Source organism: Mustela putorius, unplaced genomic scaffold (genome assembly GCF_011764305.1).
Source record: "Mustela putorius furo isolate JIRA1106 unplaced genomic scaffold, ASM1176430v1.1 tig00000275_pilon_pilon_pilon, whole genome shotgun sequence".
NCBI lineage: Eukaryota > Metazoa > Chordata > Mammalia > Carnivora > Mustelidae > Mustela > Mustela putorius.
In genome coordinates this window covers 6,180,221-6,198,315 of record NW_025421341.1, presented here as the reverse complement: position 1 = coordinate 6,198,315, position 18,095 = coordinate 6,180,221, and the positions used below count along the sequence as shown (strand labels likewise).

At 46.2% G+C, this 18,095-nt stretch overlaps 1 protein-coding gene across 4 annotated transcripts in view; it reads right to left on the bottom strand.

Annotated features, from left to right (window-relative positions):
- SPATS2L (spermatogenesis associated serine rich 2 like) overlaps positions 1-13,375 on the bottom strand; it is a 165,413-nt gene extending 152,038 nt beyond the window's left edge. The window contains exon 1 of one of the 4 annotated variants that reach the window (XM_004772186.3): positions 13,357-13,375. The gene's annotated coding sequence lies outside the window, so the exon portion shown is untranslated. Of the gene's footprint in view, positions 1-12,370; positions 12,635-12,696; positions 12,796-12,906; positions 13,039-13,356 lie in introns of those variants that run through there. The other 3 variants (XM_045078523.1, XM_045078526.1, XM_045078525.1) reach the window with 3 other exon arrangements.
- Between the last annotated feature and the right edge of the window lie 4,720 nt (positions 13,376-18,095).

The following is an 18,095-nucleotide window of genomic DNA, read 5'->3' as shown; positions in this document are numbered from 1 at the left end:
GAGAAGGTCCGATGGCTGTGGTCAAGTATTTGAAGACCTACTACAAGAAGGCGGTACTCTGGGGCACCCCAAAGGATAAACGGAGGCAGATTTCAGCATTTTCATCGGCCTGTGCTTCATAGTGAGTCTGGTCCAACCACACACGAGACAGGGTCCACATCTAAAGGAGCTTCAGAAATATTGCGGATGACTGTCAGCACAATTCCTCAGCACAGAAAAACTGGGAAGTCCTCATTCCTGGCAGGGTTTGAGTGGCAGCTGGCTGACTAGGAATCCTGCATTTGCGGGGGAATGTGGAAAAAAAAATACAACACAAAAAAACATAGCACCCACTATCCCTTTGCAACACACATCCTATGCTTCTAATTTCACATTCGTAACTTTCATGAAGACAGTCCTAGGGCATTTATGTAAGCAATATCTAACTATGCCTGCCTTGATAAATGAGAAATAACTATAAATTTAAATGCAATCTGGAAGAGTCCAGAAGGTGAAATTCTACCAAAGTTCGGAAATTATAAATTAATGTTGTCATGGCAACCTTAGCTGATATCATCCCGTGCGGCTGAAATAGTTCTTGCTCTGGGACTATCAAAACAATAAATGGGTTTATATATTCTATGTCACAAACCGGCACTCAATAATATTTTTAATGCTCTCATTTTTTAATTTTTGAGGCCGTTGATTTGCATTTTTCCCTTGAGCATTCACTATTTTCTCATGACCCTACACTGAGGCTCTGGTGTTACGGCGGGGTTGTCAATTGCATCCAGAGTCAAGGAAGTCACGGGGAGCCCCGTGCATGCACTGCGTCCAGCCAGCCGTGCACACTTCACAGGGGAAGTAAACAGAAAGGACAGAGACTTCCTAGATCAGGATGTTAGGAGCCGCAATAGCCAGAATAACATCTTCCACTTTCCTCCTAAGAATTACAAGGCTGCCCACATTCCTATAATAAACACTCATCGATCAGAAGTGGCAATATGTCAGATCAGACCATCTCACTTCTGTTTATGGCACTTCAATAAATGGGTTTTCTCGGTTCTGTATTAGCAATCACTGTAATGTATGAAAGCCAGCCCACACTGAGAACATTATTGCCTCCAATCAAAACCATTCTTCCCTTAGTACACTAAAGCTCTTCCCCCTTCTTATAAGCAACAAAGATGACAACAAAAGAACTTCCCAAACACCCACAGTTAAGGAAAGAACAGCTCTAACAAAGTAAGTGTGAAATCTGTCCCTGGTGTCTAATTTGTCTATGAGTCTTCCTTTTCATGGTATTTTAGTGACTTCCTTTATTTGTAATTTATCAGCAAAGAATAGAAATAAAAAGTTTATTTTGATGGCAGCGCACCTGGCTATTCAGAGATCTAAAGACTTGCTTTGTTTTTTCTTATGTTATCCTGGCGGAGGATGTGAACATGCCCTTTTCCATGCCTTCGTGCTGTCCTCATAATCTCAGATGAATGCTTGCACAGATGCAAACCATCAGGTAGGACTGGCCTTGAGCGAAAGGTGAAGGCAACTTCCTTGTGGTCCTTTTTCACCCCTGATAGGGGAGATCTGGGCCCTGCGACTCAGATTGCTTATTTTCCTCCTCATCAGTCTCAGGGAAGGGTCCATCCAAGTATTCAGCTGAAGGAGCGCGTGTCCAGCACGTGTAAGTTACCACTTCCCTAGCCTTTGCATTTTAGGCCCTGCGGCTGGGCTCTTGATGTCTCCTTTTGTCTAGTCACAACAAAACATGTAGGTATCATTGATTTCACCTCATATATAAGAAAACTAAGACTCAGGAAGATTAAATAATTTAAATAATATAGACAGCCAATTACATAAATCAAAATCAAGTCTTTCAAGCACCAAATTTGTCCTCTTTTTCTGATAAGCACTATTGATCTTAGAAAAGGGAACAGAGTTTGTATGTAGGCTTTCACATACCAGAGAGCAGGAGAGAGAAGCTCTTGCTATCTGGAGGGCCCTTTCGAGCAGTATGGATTCTGAAATCACACTGTGAAGGCTGCTACCTTTCTTGGCTACACAGGAGACCAGCCTTCCCACTGGAGACAAAGAAGTGGATGTATCATAATTTAGAAAAAGCCTTCCCCGTCTCTCCACAAGTTGCACGTGGGTACAAATAGGATCCAGAGACCAGGAGGGCAGCTCATTAGGAAGCAGTGTTTGGTGTCAGGGGTCTAGAACCAGGTAACAGCCAGTATCCAGGCAAGCTGTCAAACTCGCTGAGTTTCCTGCCCACTACTGGCCGGTGTCGGTACTGAAGAAGCCTGGAAAGGAGTAGCGGAGACTCAGCCTAGGACTTGTAGCTCGGCAGTAAGACTACTGTCCTAAGAAAGCTCGGATAATTATGATGGGACCCTTACCGAAGGCAATCTGGGTTTCCTACACTAAACACAAGGCAGGGACCCGGGAATGAGGGAGACAGGGAAACCTAGGGCACAAAGTGACCATGTGGTTACCCGAGAATGAGGCTGAGTTACGGCTTTCTAGGTAAACTGCCTGGGCAAGGCAAACTGCAGAGCCAATCCCACAAGGAGTCTGTAAGGAATGGATGCAAAGGAGCTGGGACCCTCCTGCAAATGGCCTAAACTGGTCCCAGATCCTGCACATGGAGCAATAACCACACCGACTTGGTCACCATTTTCTCGGGCCATTTTCTGTAGATCGACGCCTTTTGAACTTTTATTTATAGCACATGAAACTCTCTCCTTAGGAGAATCTTAGACACATGCCTAATATGTAGACACAGGTAAAAACAACTGCTCAGGGGGACTCTTCCCTGAACCAAAGGGGGGCTCGACAGAACACGATCTGCAGACAACTAGGAGAGAAGGCGCTGAGTTACTCTGCCTATCAGACTTCACTGGAATCTGATCCTGCTAAATTTTTCCCATGATAGTCATGGTTTCTTGCCCACACCTCCAGGTTTCTCCCTCCTGCCCAGCCCGATAAGCTCTGGTTTTCCTACCACTGGTCGGCTTTTCTACTGTGAAAACATAAAGCTCTGCATATCTTTTAGGACACAACATAGTACCTTCTGGGTCTTTCAGAGAGCCCATGTGCCCTTCTTCCAAGCCTCGGGGGCCAACTGATCCCCGATGGCTGCCCTCGGTATCTCAAGGGCTCTCGCAGCTATTGTCATATGTACTGTTAAGGGTCGAGACCCACTGGTTCACTAGTTTGTCCAGAATCCTGGGGGAGCTGGGCCTTAGACCACTGGGAAAGATCAATGGCAGGATGGGGTGTCTCAGGGTCCTAGGCAAGACTCTAGATGCCACACAAGTCGGGGGCCTCTCGGGAATGTGCCTCCACTTACCTTTCCCTTGCTCCTACTGGCTATCTCATACCTTCCCTCTGGCACACAAGCATCCCTCCCACTCACGAGGGCGCCTGGGTAGCCAAGGAAGACAGATGTGCTATCATCATGATTTCAGCACCGTGCACACTGCGTGTATGACTCCGGGCTGCAGCCTGCGCAATCTGTCTCTTTGATTCTTAATCTTATCTATAGCACTCGTATCTCTGGATTTAAGAATGGAGCAATAGCTGCTTTTTTGTACCTGTAGGGCTGACTTAATCATTCAACAAGCTCATGGGCTTGGCTCATAGAGGATGTATCTCCTGGGAATGCAGAGCTGTTCCCTAACGATGCTGTCCAATAGAACGAGGATGCAAGCCACACAGGTAATTTGAATTTTTCTAGTAGCCATGGTTTTTTTAAAAAAAAAAAAAAGATAAAAATAAACACGTGAAATTATTTCAATAATGTTTTATTCAAACTGCTATATCCGAAAGATTTGTTTCAATATGTAATCAATATCTGAATTTGTTAATGAAATATTCTACATTTTTTTTCTCACACAGAGTCTTTGAACTGGGGCATATTTTACTCTCACGTCACATCTCAATTTTGACTGGCCGTATTGCAAGTACTCGAGAGCCACACGTAGCTAGTGGCTGCCGTACTAGAGAGCACAGTTCTAGAAGCTCTTCTCTGTTCCCATCCTTCCTCTCATTTCTCTCCTGTAACAACTCCTTTCCTCGAGTAGGGATGCTCGGAGCCCGGGCAGGGACTAGGATCATTACAGAAGACTTTGATACACACACGAAGGGAGAACCCAGATCACAAAGGAGCTTTTGTGCCATGCTAGGGAGCTTAGATTTTATCCTGGAGAAGCAGTGGCTCTGCTGAAGGGTTTTAAGCAGCAGAGAGCCGTGATCAAATTTGCCTTTTAGAAAGGCAGCAGTGTGGGGCACGGATTGGAGGTAGGCCAGGCAGAAGGCAGAGGGGCCGGTTATGAGGCCACTGCAGTGATCTCCAGAGAAGTGAAGAGGCCCTGAACCAAAGCTGTCATGGTGGCACAAGTTCCAGACAGGCCAGGGCAGATTCCAAAGCCTCTGAGAAAGATGGTTTCGACGGGGCTTGGTGGTCAGAGAAATGGAGGGGTTGAGGAAGAAGGAAGAATCTAGAACAACTCCCAGATTGAAAAATTGGTGAGGTGGGTTTCATTGATTCAGAGAGAAACTACATTAGGAATAGGCCGCAGGGGAAATCAGGAGAGAGGAATGACTCGGAAAACGAGTGGGCCAAGTTTCAAGGAGCAGAGACCGATCACTAGGGTGCACAGGTCAAAAATCAGAAGAGAATCCTGGACGATGGACTTGCCAGTGTGAAAGTCAGAGGTGGCCGTCCTGAGAGGACAGGGCTGTGGGGGGCTATGGAGAAAGGGCAGAAGGGGAGGTACAGGTGCTACGTAAGAACCAATCCCCCTACCGCCAGGAGTGGGATGGAACCAACCAGACCAAGAGAGAAGGGCCAGGGAGATTCTGCTGGTCTCGCCCTCTGTTTTTATAAAAACACAAAGAGACTTACGCATGTTACTGCACTGCAAAAGAAGTTTGGTTGAGCCCAGAGGAAAGGAGAGGTGCTAGAGCAGGGTCCACAGCGAAGCAAGAGGGAATGGTGTCCAGAAAGATTAGGCTCAATAAAGGTAAGGAAAGGTGTGAGGAAGATATAACATTACTGTTGTGAAACTATTTTTCCTTACTTAGGAATAGAAATGAAATAGAATTATATAGGAAGGCTTTTTAAAACTAGTACTGCATATCATGTATAAAATCAGATAAATGCTGAGCACAGAAGTCACTTATTTCCTGGAGCCTCAGATCTGTGGTCTTGGTATATATTTCCCCTACCTTTGTGCTTTACCTAGATCACCTTGGTTGCTCCGGAGAGCGACAGCGGCTCTCTATAGCTTGTGGGCTCTCCGGTTGGTCAGTGTCTGTGCTGAACGGATAGGTAAATATTTCAGTATCACCACGAATTATCTGGCAGAGCAGTGTTGAGAAAAAAGCCCGGGCTTGGGGGGACCAGGCACCAGACAGACTCCTCTGCCATTTACCAGCTTTGCAGATTCAATCAAGTTACGTAATTTCCCGGACTTCTGTGTTTCTCTCTCTCAAAAAGATAACCTAATCCCTACTTTGCAAGACCACCATGAGGTTTAAATGAGATGATCAGTAAATGATACCTATTACGATGGTGGTAATTGTGTTCACTTTGTTCTGAATTTTTAGAATCAGGTGCCGCTGCTCAAGAAACTGTACTTCGCAGCGATCAACATCTTGAGGCCTGAGGAAAACTGAACCATCAATCCTAGTGTTGGGAAGGGCCCTGAACATCCTAATGGCCGCGGGCGCCTGGATGGCTTAGTTGGTTTAGTGGCAGACTCTTGATCTGGGCTCAAGTCGTGAGCTCATGGGTCCAGAGACTGAGCCCCGCCTCGAGCCCTGCGCTGGGCTCCACACTCGGGAGTCTGCTCGAGGAATCTCTTCTTCCCCTCTGCCTCCCCACCCCCACTCACTCTCAATTGCTCGCATGCTCTCTCTCTCTAAAATAAATGAGTCTAGGGGTGCCTGGGTGGCTCAGTTGGTTGGGCATCTGCCTTTGGCTCGGGTCATGATCCCAAGGTCCTGGGATCAAGCCCCACATCGGGCTCCTTGCTCAGCGGGGAGCCTGCTTCTCCCTCTGTCTGCTGTTCCCCCTGCTGGTGCTTGCTCTCTCTCTCCCTCTCTCACTTGCTCTGTGTCAAGTAAATAAAATCTTCTAAAAAAATAAGTAAATCTTTAAAAAATATATTAAAAATGTTAATGGCCACCCAATGTTCGTGTCCTTTCTTCGTTACAGTACATACTCCGTCTTGGCCCTCAGATGCCTGACATCTGTTCGACTCCGAACTCACTGCTCAACCTTTCTAAGCTTTGGTATTGCCCTACAGTAAAAGGGGGTAATGGGGGTTTGTACTTGAGAGCACTGTTGTGAGGAAAAAAGGAGATAAGGCATGTATTTAAACGAGACACCGCCTGTTACAGCCTGTGCTTGGATACATTTTGGAATGAGGGGTGGGGGGTGGGGGGCCTTAGCCACCTCATGAAACAGCACAACCTGTAATAGGACCACCTTTCTTACGCTGACCCCAAATATGTCCTAGGTTTGCAGTTTGTGGGGGTAGCTCTACAGAATCAGAACTAGGGTTCTAGAGAATGGCACGTTTCTTCCTTTACTGAGCTCTCCTGGGTGCACTGGGCAGCACCTCACAGCCGGCTGGCTCCTTGGGGCCAGACCTCTCCCTGCATAGAGTACTATTAAAGTTTCAACCTTCAGCCGTGTTTCCATAATGCAGGAGACCTTTCGCGTGTTCTGAACAAGCTGGATGCTACCCAGGAATGCACTGGTTATATTGCTTACAAGATTTATTTTGGGCTTTATATCATGGTCAGTTCAGCACTTGGCACCAAAAGTAATTGTCGCAGGGATCTGTGTATCCTTAAAGTTTCATTATTGAACACCGCAGCCCACCAAGGCCCGGGGGAGGTCCAGTGGGGGTTCAGCTCAGGAGCAGGGGCAGCGACACTGGGCACTGATGTTACAGTCGCAACTGGAGAATGCCTGGCCCTCCCTACCCCCACCCCCCGCCACCATTCCCCGCCCCCCATATTCCCAATAACAGCTTCTGAAATCTTTCAATAACAAGCCCAGGCAACTGTCACTTTAGAAAGGACCCACCGCCTCCCAGCAAAAGGAAAATTTTCCCTTCTGAGCTCTCTCAGACCTTTGTTTCCGGGTTACATGTGTCATTCCTCCTGTTAAAACTATAAACTCCTTCCTGGCAAAAACAGGGTCTTGGATAAAAGGAGTCTCATTCCAAGTTTAAAAGAACTGAATTCTATCCTGAATACAATATGGTGATGTGGCAACTTCCCCCTACCTTACCATCCATCCCTGGATGGATCCCCAGATGAATTTCTTTTTTTTTTTTTTTTTTTTTATTTACAAGGAAGTTTTAAAATGAGAAGGCTGGGCAGCCCCTGCAATACAGGGGATTTTATGGTCGATTAGCTGAACTTGAATTTAACTGAGGACTCCAGGCTAATTGTTTCAGGTATAAAATCCTGGCATAAAGCCTGAATGCTTTTATTTTTGCTCGCTACTGAGACCCATCACTCCACCTTAAAATAACGACAGCCTCCTTAATTCCAACTCACAACTGCCAGCCTCCATCATTATCTCGACTCTGGAAAATGCCGAGGCCTCAGAATCTCACAGCTGATGAATGGAGAGGCTGATTAGAACCACAGAAGAAAAATGGGAAAAAACTCCTTGACAGATGTCTCCTTCAAATGCCTGTCCTTTTTATCTAATGTCAACATTAATTTCTATGTTAACAAATATTTATTGAGGTCTTGACTAGGTGTCAAGCTGCAAGCTAGGCTCTGGGGACATAATGGTGAGCAGGACACAGGCAATATCAAACCCCATCATTTACAAAAAACTCACCCTTATTGATTCTACTGGTACACTTCCAAGAGTTTGCTATGCCAGAGCCCTGTAGATGGTTCAAGGACAGTATATGGGGTCCATCAGTGCCCTCAAGGAACTTGCAGTCTAGTTGGAAAAGCAAGATGAAGCATATCATGGCACAGGAGAGTATCTGATGTTCTAAAGGGATGGTGCGGACAAACGGGCAGAAGAAGAAGCAAATGAGAAATGTGGTCAGGTTGACTTTAACTTGGAGATGGTTGTTAGGTTAGAGGAAAAAGGAAAAGGCGTTCTAAAAGGCAGAGCATGAACAATAGGGCACACAGTCATCTTAGAAGGGCAGTGAGATCCAATTACCAGGAAGAGAAGTTCATGTTGGAAAGAAGGAGAAAATAAAGTCAGTAAGTCAAATTTGGGCAAGACTGTGGAGTATATTAAAACCTGGTTGAGAGGTGGGACTGAAGTTGGGGGTCGGGGGGAGGCACATGGAAAGAACTTGAACTAGTAGAAAGAACACTGGTTTTTGAATCAGATAAACCTGAGGTCAACACAGTCTTCCTGCAAGACAGTCCTTGGACAGAAGTTCTAAGGAGAAGAGTTTGAACAGCTGATGTGGAAGCACGCTTAGTAGGAGAACTCATTAACTAAGAGACCAAGACGTAGGCTGCTCTAATCATCCTAGACCAGTGATGGCCAAGGACCAGAGCCTTCGGGGAAAATGAGGAATGCGGAGATGTAGGTAGGGGCTGGCTCAGAGAAACTACTACAAACTATTACAGGTCTTGATGGAGTTTTACTGAGGTAATGAAAGGAAGAGGAGTCAGGTAGGGTCCCTGGGTCTCAATTCTGGGTGATGAAGAGATGGCTGGGTGTCAAAAAAAGGGAAGTCTTTTCATTGTGAAAGGAACAGGGTTAGCAGAGAATCTGAAAGGTTTGTTATCAGCCACACAGCCTGTAGTCTCACAGCAGGACACCCACCATGAAAAGTCTATTAAACAGGTACATAAATGGGAACAGTACTAGAGATAAAAATGTACATGTTGTAAGAATAGCTAACACCATCACATTTAAGAATATTTTATTAGAAAATAAAAATACTCACGATTAAACAAAAATAATGGGTCTGATAAAAATAGTAGAGAGAAATACATTTTTGTAGACTGTTTCTTAGTTCTGGTACTTAGGGGATCCTATCCATTACCACAACACTGAACGAATAAACTTCTGTAGAAATTCAACATATGGCCTATTTACATAACAAGCATCACAACTCCAAATTAGCCATTTTGATGTGTCAAGGAAATAACACCTTCACAGCAGACTACTTCAAAAAAGGAAGAAAAAAAGAAAGGTTTGTTTTTCTTTTATAATTATGTATACTGGGTTTTTAACTGTTTGTATCAGGAAAATCATATTTTAATTGTGTGATTACACTTGAAGGCAGAACAGTGATGGAATGAGTTGATTAGCTGAATTATGTACAATCATTCAGAAATCAATAAACAGACTCCATCACTTATATCTTTCGTATCATATAACTGCCCTCATGTTCTGTGCCATGCTGATAAAAGCGACTATTCTCTGTGTACAAAAATTGTTAACAGTCCTACTATTCCATTATCAGAGTCAGGAAAGTGTCTACAGAAGATGACAGGGCAATATCTATCTATTACGTACAAAACCCACTCCACTTTCATCAATGGCCAGACAGGTGGTGGCAGCTTGGATCTTAACTATAAGCAAGCTCAACTTCTTCCATTTCATCAAACCTATAACCAAAAGTTCTTGTCCTGGCTCCCACCATGGGATGCTGATTAAGACTGTGTAAGGATAATAGAAGAAAGACCACCAAGGCGCCTTTCATACATACACCATAAATGAATAGTCATGGTTAATGCCAGTACAACTGTATGATCATAGACTGAGAAACTGATAGAACCAAAAATGAGACGACTCTAAAGCTTTACTTCTTATGGCAAGTATTTCCATCTGCACAGCAAAATTGCTCTACGAGATGCTTCCGACTGGCAGCACTTCAGAGACTGCAATGGTGTGGCCTAAACATTTTCTTTCCCTGATCATTACGAAGCGTAAAACAGCTTCACAAGCCCACAGACAGCCATCCCCACAATGGCCACTTAAAAAATCAGTGGGAGCATAGAAACATCAACTTAAGACTTTCATTAGAGAGCTCCCTAAAACGATATGAATACAAAAGAAGTTTATCATCCTGCCTGTCTAGATTAGTATGTTAAATTAAGTTGATTCCTAGGAAATAATTTAATATTTTCAGAGGCGGGCATTAAAGAGAGAAAGAAAATTGGCAATATACTCCTTTGCCAGATGTTGAGTTTTTACTATCCTCTTAATAAATATTCCCTGCATTCAAGTGATTTGTATTTTTATGCAAATTCTCCTTGGGGGCTAGGCTAGTCGTGTGTGTGTGTGTGTGTGTGTGTGTGTGTGTGTGTGTGTGTGTGTTTAAAGCCACACAGGGGGGCGCCTGGGTGCCTCAGTCCGCTAAGCTTCTGCCTTAGGCACAGGTCATGATCCCAGGGTCCTAAGATCCAGCCCTGTGGGGCTCCCTGATCAGGGGGGAGTCCGCTTTTCCCTCTCCCTCTGCCTCTCCCCACTGCTTATGCTCTCTCTCTCTCTCAAATAAATAAAATCTTCTTAAAAAATAAAGCCATACAGATACAGAATTTGACATATTTTACATTCTCTTCCTTCATAAAACAGGTTTTAACAAAGCTTGAGTTTAATCCAAAACACTAGAGACCGCAGCCATATTTGCCATGTTCAAACAGAAAATCATTCCCAAAGTTGATTTTCTCCAGTTAAAGATCCAATAAATACTATCATACACATAGTTTTAAGCAGTACAGTTATTTGATAAAACTGTCCCCATGTATACAACACACTGCTTTCCAGTTAAGTGTCAGTTTTTAAAAAGCCAATGAATTACTTTATCCAGAAGGCAATCTTAGTCTTTAAGAGTATCTTTCACAACTATTGGATCTGTTACTTGAATATTCTTTTTTTTTTCTTCAGAATGAAGCAATTTTGACTTCCTGTCCCTTCTTTCCCCTGCCATCTTGCCCATCTGCTTAACCTCCAGAAAACAAAATCAATCAGAACGGCAATGAATTGTTCCTCTAAGACAAACTAAAACGATGCCATAAAGGTCACACGACAATACTCTTTCAAATCCTGGAATAAACCTCTTAATCTGCATAGGTTCTATAATTGCGGAGACTTTTTTTTGTTTGTTTCCTGACTTTTGACAGGACAGGCAAAAGCTTTTAACATAACATTTAAATCTTGTTTCAAAAAGCAAAGGAAAAATATTACATACAACGTTTTATGTAAGGAAAGGGGCTGTGTTTGAAGTTCAAGGTTTTTCACCAGTTCTCGAGCTACAGAGTCTGTAAAGGAAAGGAAAACGCTGTACAGAAAGAATCTCCAGTGTCAGGTCTCCAAAAGCTTGACGACGCTCACACCAGGACTGCTGGGAACTGAAAGCTCACGAAGTTCACAAACACCCCCCCCCCGGCCGAGCCCCCCCGCGCCCCCCCCCCCCGGGAAGCCTCTACTCGCGAGGATGCGAAGCCGCGATCGCATCTCTGCCCAGGTGAAGTCTCAGCCCCTCACCGCCCACGTCTGCCGCAAGGATTGACCCGACAGAGTGCGGGCGAGCAGGGCCGATCTCCCGAGACACGCCAAGTCGAGGGTGCCGAGGGCGCCAAGAACGCTCTCCGCGCCTCCGCCACAACCTCCGCCGGGGGCTTCAGTCCGCCGCCCGGTCCCGAGCCCCCGCCGCCGCCCGCCGCCGCCCGCGGACGCCCAGACGCGGTGGCGCGACCGCTTCGTCCCGCGGGCCGGGCGCCCGGCGTCCGGCCGCATCGCCCCGCCTGCCACCGCGGCGACTGAGCGGCTGCCGGGGGCCAGCGCATCCCGCTCCCGCCCGGCGCCGCGACGCGGGCGAGGGCGGGCTCGTCCCGGCCGAGGCGGGCGGCTCCGCGGCTCGCAGCGAGGGCGGCGGGCGGCGGTGGGTCTCCCCCCGCTCCGCGCGTGGAAGGGGGCGCTCGCCCCGGGGCGGGCAGGCGAGGCACCGCGGCCGATTCAGATCCGGGGCGGGCGGGTCCACGTCGGAGCGCGGCGGCCACACGCTCGCCCCAGGCGCGCAAATGTGCGCCCGACCCGGCGCCTCCTCCCGCCCGCCCGCCCGCCCGCCCGCTCTCTCGCTCGCGCCGGCCTGAGAAAGGAAGGACGCTGACCTCCGCGTCCGGTCCGCGCCGCCGGCCCGCGGCGGCGCCGAGCGGGGGCCACACCCAGCGCCCCGGGAGGCGGCGGGGGCTGGGCGGCCCAGGCTGCGGAACGCGCGGCCCGGGCCGAGCCTCCGTCCCGGCCGCCCAGGCCCCGCCGCGTCCGCCCGAGCCCCGCATCCCGGCTCGGGCCCGCCGCGCGGGGAGCGGGCGGGGGTCCGGGGGGGGGGGTGTCCCGGGCGGCGGCGACCGGGAGTCCCGGGCTTACCTCTGTGCGGAGCGCCGGCCGCTCTGTCCCGGGCCGGGGGACGGCGACCGGGGGCGCGGTCGCCGGGGGAGGCGCGGCGGCTGTGGCGGTCCCCGCGGCGCGGAGGGCGGGCCGAGCGGGAGCCGCTGCCTGGGCCGCGCGCCGTCCGGAGCTCGCCCCGCGCTGCCGGCGCTCGCGGCGGAGGGCGCAGCCAGCTCGGCCCCCGGACTGGATTCCTTCACTGACACAACTCCGGCTCGGCCGGCTCCACGCAGGGACACTCCCGCCCCTCGCAGCTGCCCCCGCCCGCCGGCCGCGCGGCCAGCCCGCCCCTCTGTGTCACTCACCCGGGCGCACACACCCCGAGCCGGCGCCCCTCGCTCCCGCTCGCACACACACAGCTGCTCACGCCTCCCTCGGGTTTTGTATCCGCTCACACGCACGTTCTGACACAGATGCCTTCGCTCCACACGCCCTCCCTAGCTCCTTTTCCCACCCCACTTTCTAGAAGAATCCCCGTTCAGCTTCCGCACTTTGCTCGCTTGCCCCACACCTACCTCCTCGCCTGTCCCCGAACCGCCACCTCACTTCAGCTGCCCCTGCTCTTCGGAGAGGCTGGCACCGCCCGCACGTGTGGCAGGAGAGTCGTCCTCCCACACCCGGGGGGGGTGGACTTTGCCCCCTCCGCCCCCTCGCCCCCCCCCCCTGCCGCCAGCACTGTGTCCGAACGCAGGATGCTTCTCCTTTCAGAAGGTAGTCTTGCTTTCGGGTCCCGAGCCAGGCTCGAAATGTAAACACAGAGAGCCGGGTTCCAAATGACCTGAACAACGAGGCGCTTAAAAAGTCCTGGGGCTCCGATCTGTGCTCAGATCCCGCAGGCCCCGGAGCGCTCCCGCCCCTCCCCGTCGCGGCCCGCTCACCACGGGCGCCCGGAGGATGCGATACTCTAACGCGAGTAATGACCGAGTTCCAGATCGACACCTGGGCATCAGCCCACGGATTTCTACCTGGGAGTGCAGGAGTCGGGAAAGTAAAGGCAGTTTCTCAATCAGTATTCATGATGGAAGCACTTCAGATAACACAGCTCTTCCAGAGGCAGGAGAATGAAATGCAGGCAGCACTCCAGTTTATTTTTTTTTTTGAAAAGGGTGACTTCTTAGACTCCTTTTTTTTTTTTTTTTTAATACTAGTGTTTCTCAGCGGCTCCTTGGATGTCAAAGCCCCTTACAAATATCAGACCAAGGTCAGTGAATGTCTCTCACGCTCCAAACTCGAAGGGGTTTCTGAGTGTACAGCAAAATGGTGTTATCGTTCCATGTTGAAGAATTCATAATCTGAAATAAAATCCGACACCTTTCTGGCAAAGTTCAAATCTGCTAACATTATGTGCCTCAGTTGACAAAGCACGGCCATAATAAAAGGAGGAACTGAAAGTAAAGGAACTCATTTTCTTATGTGACTTGTGGTGTCCGTTCTTGTTATACTGGATTTGTATACTGATCACATAATTTGAACATTTGCAAGTGCTTTATAAGTGTTAACTCATTTAATCTTCAAACAATCCTATCACATAGGTCCGACTTTTGTCCTTTTTTTTTTTTTTTTTTTTTTTTTTTTCCTGCTAAAGAAATTGAGGCACGGACAAGTTAAGTTACTTGCCCAAGTGGTGGAGTGGCAAATGGTGGAGTGAGGATTTGAAACTGTACAGTCTGGCCCCACCAGTGCTGCAGATAAGACTTGCTTCCAGAAGCCTTATTACATAGAAATATGGAGAATAAATACCCCATTGCACATTAAATTTAAGAGTAAAAGATAACTTGTAGCAATTAGACTTAAGTTTGATATGCATTTTAGGTTCTGTGGCAAAATACATCATTTAATTGATGGGGGTACCTCCATAATTACAATTCCAAAATGAATGATAAATTGTTTTCCTGGGAAGCCTTTGGAAATAACATTGAACTCAGTCTTCATTCCTTTCCTCTACCACTTCATACTCTTCCCAAATCGAACTTGTTTGGTAATATCGGAAAGAAAAACGTATAAGAACTGAGTATCACCAGCGGGAAGAGTTTTCCGAAGCCCATACATGGCCTTTGCATTTGGGGGCTGTTTCCCAGCAAGTAGGTAGTAGCTATAAGAACAACTGGCATGTGTATTGAGAGCAAAATGTTAAAGCATTGAACTGATGAAAAAAACAAATGGAGAATAGGAGTGTAATAGTGGCCACTGTACCACAGACTAGACTAAAATTAATCTTCTCCTGGGAATGACCTAGCCCATGGAAAGACAATTATAAAGTCACTAAAGAAAATAATTATTTACTCTGGAAAAGATGAAAACTTCTCCTACTTCTGGGGGAGAGGGTTTTAAATGCTTATTAAATAGTATATAAAAACTTTCTGTGCATCAAATAACTCCCAAAGCAGTATTTTGATGAGTTAAGCATAAATGATTTTAAAAACATATGAATTACATTTCTATAACTGCATGGAGATATAAAATTTGAAAGAAATAGAATATGGAAAAAATATGTATCCGTGTTTGCACCAGATATTGAAAATTTATTTGAAAAATATTATTTGAAATTTTGATCTGGGGGTTATCTCTCTAATACTAGTATGATGCTATGGTTCAAAATGATTCTCTATAATTACAATCCACAAAACCCTTTTTACTCTTTTCTAAATTAAATAGAACAGTGAAGTCTTAAGAAAACAAGCAAGAATCATATGAACAAATGTTCTTTGAGAGATGAAAAAAGTATGTTAGTTTATATAGTCTAATGTTTCTACATAGGTAATTTGAATATGCTTTCCTCCATATTTTTGCCCAAACCCTTCACCCAATCTATTTAATCATAAGTGTGGGGCAATACTGACCTATTCTTCAATGAGGCTGACTCTTTCCCTGCAGTATCGATTTCAGCAAAATGCCATATTCCACCCCATAGACTGTGCTGGGCTCCTGATTCTCTGGGCATTTAGAGTAGGGCTTACCCTCATGCAAGCAGCTCAGATCCCAGAAGGCTGTTAGAGACCATGAGCGGTTGTTGTCTCGATGTTACCATTTGGGCATCTGAATAAGTAATGGGGACAGAGAATGATTTTAGTTGCCAGGCTTTAATCTAAGACCACTAGACTACTATGCTCCAAACCAGTATTCAGACCTCCTGGAGAGTCATCATTTAGAGACCCTTGACTTTGACTCGGGGAGTGACTGGGCAGAATCTGGGTGATTTCGCTCAGGGACAAGATGAATGTGTTCTTTGTGTGTGTGTGTGTGTGACATGTATTAGGGCTGACCACAAATATTCTAGCCTTGCTTCTTCTGAAGCAAACAGTAGGATTGCACTTCTCCATCCTACTGAAGGACGATGTAGCCCTGCAGCTTGCTTAGAAACGATGAGTATCAGTTCTGTGCAGAAGTTAAGAGCTTCATGCCTCAGCACACTCTCGTTCGCCTCCGGTACTACAACCAGCAAAGTGCCTGGTGATGGCTTCTCCATTGGATTGGAGTGTACAACGACAATGAGCGATGTCGCCCATGCTCACCTTCAGTGGATATGCAGCACGAGCAAGAAAATCAACCTTGTTCTAAGCTACTGAGATGCAGGGTTTTTAATGTTTCTACAGTATAACTAGCCTATTCTGATCAAAAATAGGAAGAAACAAATCACTGCAGGGTAGGCTGTGCCAGAGATTGGCTAATAATTCCACATTTCCCGGCCTCCTATGTAGCTCGGTGAGGCCACGTGACTGAATTCTGACCAATGGAATGTAAGGGAGAGTTGAATCAGACACTGCCCCGCCCCTCCCATGGAACATCTACCAGGTGAGCGCTCTGTTTAATCTGCCACGTGGTATCTCAGGAGTCTGGGTCTCTAGAATGAGAGCCAGCAAACATTTTCTATAAAGGGCCGCATAGTATACATTCTAGGCTTTGTGGGTCATAAAGTCTCTATCGCAACTACTCAACTCCGCTGTTTTATAGGAAAGCAGACTCTATGTACACCAATGGACATGGGTTGTATTCCAATAAAACCCTATTTACAAAAACAGGCAGTGGGTCGGTGTGCCCTGGGTGGTCATCTGCTGACTACTTACCTAGAGGAGAGAAAAGATGAAAGGAGCTTGAGTCTCTGAGTCACTCTGTGGTAGCTACTTGCTGACCACCCACAGGGAATTGTTATCTGAGTAAAGACCTGTAGGGCTAAGTGTAACTCATACACTATCTTATTCCATAGTCCAGAAAAAATTCCAGATGGATTAATAATAGAAAAAATATTAAAAAATGTAACAGACTCACAATATTGGCTATCTTTATAATATTAGTTAGAAATATCATGATAAAAACTCCAGAAACTAACAGAAAAGATTAAACAGATCTGAGTACCAAAAACAAAAACAAAACAAAACAAAAAACAACAACAACAACAACAACAACAACAAAAAACCCAACATTTGAACGTTACTTAGTGGGAGAAAATATATGCAACATAAATAAACAACAGGAAGAGGCTTCATATGCAAAACAACAAATAGCTTCTCGAAATCAATAGGAAAAAGAAGCAGCAAGGTAAGGAAAATAAGCAAAATTTAAAAACTTGCACAGGATATGGAGAAGTAATTCTCAAAAGAAGGAATATATGCTAATAAGCATATAAAAACATATTCAGTCTCACCGATAATCAGAGTGTAAGTAAAAACAAGGCAGCATTTTTTACTCATCAGTTTGGCAAAAAAATGTTTTAATATCAAGTGTTCATGAGTGCATATAAGAAGTAACAACTTGCAAACTCAACTGACTGGAGTCTGAATTGATAAAAATTCTGGAAAGCAATTTGCAGCATTTACAAATATTAAAAATGCATATATACTTTGTCCATGCACTTCCATTACAAGTAATTTGTCCTACAGAAACACTAAGTGTGCAAAAATACATTTATGCTATATGTCTATTATACTACCATTTGTAAGAGTCAAAAAAACTGGACCACACCTCAACATTCATGAGTAGAGGAATGGTTAAGTAAATGTTATACGGGGGTGCCTGGGTGGCTCAGGCGTTAAGCTTCTGCCTTCCGCTTAGGTCATGATCCCAGGGTCCTGGGATCGAGCCCCACACTGGGTTCCCTGCATAGCGGGAAGCCTGTTTCTCCCTCTCCCACTCCCCCTGCTTGTACTCCCTCTTTCGATGTCTTTCTGTCAAATAAATAAAAATAAAATCTTTAAGGGAATAACTAAATAACGAAATAAATGTAATACATATACACCGAGAAACAACAACTGTTAAAAATGAGGGAGATATACACCTGCTGACATATTTTTAAGCGATAAGAGCAAGTCAGAACAATATGTACCCTAAATGCACTCTAAAAAGGAGAAAGGAGTCAGGAATCTATATATCTTGAAGGATATGCACCCTGTTGACACTGATAACCCTTGGAATGAGGGACTTCCATTTTTAACTTTACGCACTTCTTTTTTTCCCTTATGTATATCATTTTCACAATTACAATTTTTTTTAAAGTAAAAGGACAGAAATGAAGAAAGACTGAAAGAAAAGCCCATTGTGGACACGGGCCAAGGCTGAGGAGCTGAGGGATGGTTGGGCAGAGGAACAAAGGCTTGTTGAAGGCTTGCTGAGGGAAACGCACAGGAATGAGTCACTCCCTCCGTGTTCCAGTGGCAGCAGATGGAGCTGTTATGACCCGGAACCAGGGTTCTGCCTGGAAATTTTCCAG